Source organism: Lynx rufus, unplaced genomic scaffold (genome assembly GCF_022079265.1).
Source record: "Lynx rufus isolate CCGP_SWC_20201006 ecotype Redwood Valley unplaced genomic scaffold, mLynRuf1.p SCAF_8, whole genome shotgun sequence".
NCBI lineage: Eukaryota > Metazoa > Chordata > Mammalia > Carnivora > Felidae > Lynx > Lynx rufus.
Window position 1 is genome coordinate 104,946,097 of NW_025814896.1, and position 4,921 is coordinate 104,951,017.

Genomic DNA, 4,921 nt, shown 5'->3' on the forward strand with positions numbered 1-4,921 from the left:
AGCATTTATATAGCAAAGAGAATTTCCCCATAAGAAACGATGGAAACCCAGATGATTCATTCCACAACCCAAAAATATTCATATAAAAATGATTACAATACTGTAATATAATACAAAATAATAAAGAAAATAGAAAATATAAAGAAAAAAAGTTACCTTGCACTTACCTTTGAAAGCCTTCATGGCTGGTGTGAGGGAGACAGGAAGAGGGTTATTGTGCAGGACAGCTTTCACAATCACTAACGGAATCACTGATTTCTATTAGCTCAATGGAATCTTTTTCTTTTCGTGCAACTTTAACAAGGAGGCTATCCAATGACACTTGCTTTTGCTTCCTTTTGAGGATTTCACAGAAATGTAATATTGCATCATCGTTAAACAGATTCACTGCTCATATTGCTACAGCCTTATTCAGGTGGTGCTTTTCTACATTTTACACTGTTTCCCACATTTTACACATCTCCCTAATCTCATTTGAAGTGAGGGATTCCTCCACCTTTTCTCCTCCTCCTCTGCAGACAAGGTGCAGATGTAGACTTCTTATAAACTCTTGCAATTTCAGCCACTCGCATACCTCATTCGTACTTCTCGATGATTTCTTTCTTAACTTCCACTGTAATCATCTTCCTCTTACCACCTTTCTTTGCAACCTTTTTCTGCATGGGGACCATTGTATGCACTCGCATGGATTAATACAGTACAGTATTAATAAACTTTTGTCGTATACTGTATTTAACGTAACTGGCAATAAGGCAGCAGAGGAAAGGGTCTATACCTGCAGGCAGCCTGACCTAGAATGAAGCAAAGCATTCCTAAGCTTACTCTTGGATGGAAAAGCAAAGAACTGTCCATAGGTGCTTTGAAGTGACAAAAGATGTCAATGTTCAAAAATGTTCAAAGTGCCAGCTGTGGGCATCTTCCAACATTCTGAAAAATCACTCATTTCTGCCAAACACCATGGTCGGAGACCGAGCGAGCATCCAAGCATGGGAGACAATTATCCACAATCCCGCAGCGACGCGGGGGTGGAGGGGGGCATTGGGGCACTGGCTCAGTTGTGGTCATGTGATGTTCCGCGTCACATACTACTCATGTTGCAAGACATCCCTTGCGTATCAAGTTACAATTTATTAGAAATGTTTGCTCATCTTGCAGAACACTCTGAGAACAAGTTGCTTGCAATCCAGGGTTTTACTGTAGTTTAAACCACTTTGTCAAACAGCTTGACGTTATCTGCTAAAAAACACATACCACGTGACCCACGATTCTACTCCTAAGACATTCCCGATAGAAGTGCATACGCAGATGCTCCAAAAGCCATGTTCTAGAAGTTCATAGCACTGTCCTTAATTTTTTTTTAATTTTTTTAATGTTTATTTTTGAGACAGAGAGAGACAGAGCATGAATGGGGGAGGGGCAGAGAAAGAGGGAGACACAGAATCCAAAGCAGGCTCCAGGCTCTGAGCCATCAGCCCAGAGCCTGATGCGGGGCTCGAACTCATGAACCGTGAGATCGTGACCTGAGCTGAAGTCGGACGCTCAACCGACTGAGCCACCCAGGCGCCCCAGCAGTGTCCTTAATTTTAACCCCAATTGAAAGGACTCCAATGTGCAGAAACCATAGATTGACAAAGTGTCTTCTACTCCTATAGTGGAACACTGAGGCAGGGAGTGAGCTACAAGACAGTTACGTGCACGAGTTTCACAGACGTCATGTTGAGTGGAAGACGCCAGACACAGAGGAATCCATCCAGAAACAGGCAAGACACGGCCTATGGGGTTAGGGCATCATGAGAACAGGGATTAGGGAGGAGGGCGAGAAAAACGTACCGGGAGTCTGGCAACATTCTGTGCTCTGGGCGGAAGTTTCATGGTCTGGATGTTTCGTGCACTCTTTCTGTAAGTGTACTATGCATCAATGGAAACAATTTTGAAACTATTTTTTTTTCAATATATGAAATTTATTGTCAAATTGGTTTCCATGCAACACCCAGCGTGAAACTATTTTTTAAGTTCCGGATGGACGTATTAACAGAGGAGGTTCTGTTGTTGTGGAAAGGAAGGAGGACCAGAAGAGATTTCAGGGTTAGAATTAGACAAACACGCAAGTACTTATTAAGCATCCGCCATATGCCAGAACTGTCCTAAATACTTTCATATGGATTATCCCATTGAACCCACCCCGACGAACGAAGGAGAAAATGGAGGCAACGATGATGGTAATCAGCAGCGTCAGACACTGTTGCAAGACCTTCAGGATTAACTCTCATTCTCAGCCCAGGAGGTGGAAACCAGCAGACCCTTCGCAGAAGAGTCTGGAAGGCCCCTCTTCTGGGCTTGGCATTCCCCCACGGCCCCACACCAGATTTCTGACCTTGTTTGCAAGTGCATTCATACCCACAGCCCCAGAGGTGCATGGACTGCGCTTTCAAATTTTACTTTCCTTTCACTTAAAAAACATTTTCCTGTACGAAACTTAAGTTTGTTGTATGGGATGGAAAGCATGGCAAAGGCATCCTTTTGCTCATTTTTCTTTGAGATTTTTCTGTGAAAAGTAAAGACTCATTTCCTGATACGTTTTCAGATAATACAACTTTCTGTATAGAATACGTAACAGTTGTGTTGGTAGTTAGTGTCTGGGGACATAAAGTAAAAAAAATGAACCCGGATCCAAAAAGAAAAAAAGGAAAAAAAAAAAAAAAAACCCAGCAGGGGGAAGACACCACCAAAGAGCAGTCTCCAAGAGCTTCGCAGATGCTGCGGGGGCATCACACTGCAAACGTGGTTTGATTATCTGAAGCCATCCATGAAGATCCCCTACAGGACCCGATGCATCTGGGGAAGTGTCTCCTGACACGGTGTTCCAGCACAACTGTTGCCGGAAGTGCGTTAGAACAGCTGTCACCCCAGAGTGTCTTGGGACGCCTCCTCCAGGAATACGGATACAAAGCTCGGCATCATTTCAGGAATGCATGAGCTGCCTCTCCATTTCTTCCCAGTCGAAGCTGTTCTTAACAACTCTGAACTTCTGCCCCTTCTGGGCTCTCCCTCCCTGGGATGCATCATGAATCCTTGCAGCTTTCGTACAAATAGCCCAAGTAGAGTGTGCTATACTTTGGCACGTATAATACGACATCACTTGGTTAGATGTAAAATCTTTAAGATACGCCACAGCGTTTTTCACCTGGTTTTGTCACGGCTTCATTTCTTAATACCCCAATTGCCTCAGGCGGTGTAAGCGGCTCAGTCCCTGTCAACCTCTAAGGGGCCCCAGGTTCTATTATGACCTCTGCTTCATAGATGAGAAAGGATCCTGAGGACCGTGTTTTCCTTCTTGCTTTCCCTAAGCTGCTCCCATGATGCCGTGCTGTCAGTGGTCAAGTCAAAGCATCCTACATGCCATAAGAGAGGCACAGGGCTGACTTACAACCTTCAGGAGAGGCGGCAAGAGGTGGGATTCCTGGGGCGATGCCTGCGTAGCTTAAGTTCACCTGCAAACAAATGGCAGGTGGGATTAAGGCCTCACTTTCTCCCTGGGTCTCCGAGGGCCTGGGAGAAGGGCATGAGCAGGCTGGCTTAAGGTTTACCGGTGTGTTCTTTGCCTCCCCTTGCAATGCTTTGCTTTGGTCTTCATTTATCCAAACCCTGGCTCTCTGCTGGCTATCCCCAGACCAGGCAAAGGCCCAGCTGGCTGTTGCACTGACCCAGGAGGGCAGGCCCTGGAATGCACCGCTCTTGCTAATGAACAGACACTGGCCTCTTGTGGAGGATGCCAGTTACCCCAGCACACAAGGCTACCCTTCCCACATCCCCTCCTCACAAGGAGCAGCTCACGGACTGGCCTCCCAGGGCTGAGGTTGAGGCCATGGAGGGCGGGGAGAAAGGACCCCAACCCCAAGCACCCCGAGCAGAGTCTGGGGTTGCAGGCCTTTCTGCAGGTGGTCAACTCTAAGGTGGAGAAGAAAAGGACTCAAGCCCCCAGGACCTATCTTTAAAGCGAAAGGAGCAGCTTGGCCACTGGGTCACGGCCCCTCTGATCGGCCAGCGGGTGGGCGGAAGGCAGGAAGGAACTGCCTGGCCCCAAGCCCAGCTCCTGGCGACACCGGCTGGGGGCCGCTGCAGGGAAGGAGGGAGGCAGCAGCACCCAGCCCACTGAGCCCTTCTCCTGCTGGGGCGGACTTCTTCTAGAGAGGGAGAAGTCTTCCATCCGCTGTGTGAGCAAAGAAGACAGGAGGGTGGTGAGGAACCGCCAAGTCTCTGGGGACCGCAGCTGGAAGTGAGTGCGGCTCCTCTCCCTCTGAGATGGAGGGTGGCCCCCAGGAGTGGGGAGGGAGGGACCCAGGCAACAGGGCCAGATGGATATAAGACCCAGCATTGTCAGTGACCAGCTCTGTGACCTTAACTTGACCTAACAGATTCTCAGTGTCCTTACTTGGGAAAGCTATGAAATAACCCTGTGCACGGCTGTGGGAAGGGCCAGAGTTGCCTACAGATTGCTTAGCTCAGCTCAGCTCCTAGTAGGTCCTCAACAAACAGTCTTTGTCGTGGCGAGTTGCCTTGGCCTGTATTGAGGGTTGAGGCGTGGTGGCTGTAGCTGGCACCCCCTGCAGTAATATGCTCCAGGATTCAAAAATTCCTTAGGAAGAAAAGAGACTCCCGCCCTCCTTGCCTCAATGTGCCCCGAGGCTGTGCCCCAGCGGGCCAAGGCCCATCTGATGCAAATCCGAATCCGCATTCGCATTTCACGGAGGAGGCTTTTGGCTGGAGGGAGTGGAAGGACCTGCTCGGCTGGAACGTTTTTTTTTTTTTTTCTCCCTCCCAGGCGACGTCCGATGGGTGTGTCGGGCAGGAGGTGATATTTGACGGCCCGCGGAGCCGGCGAGCTGCTGCGGAGCCAAGGGCACCAGGCATTGGGTGAGAG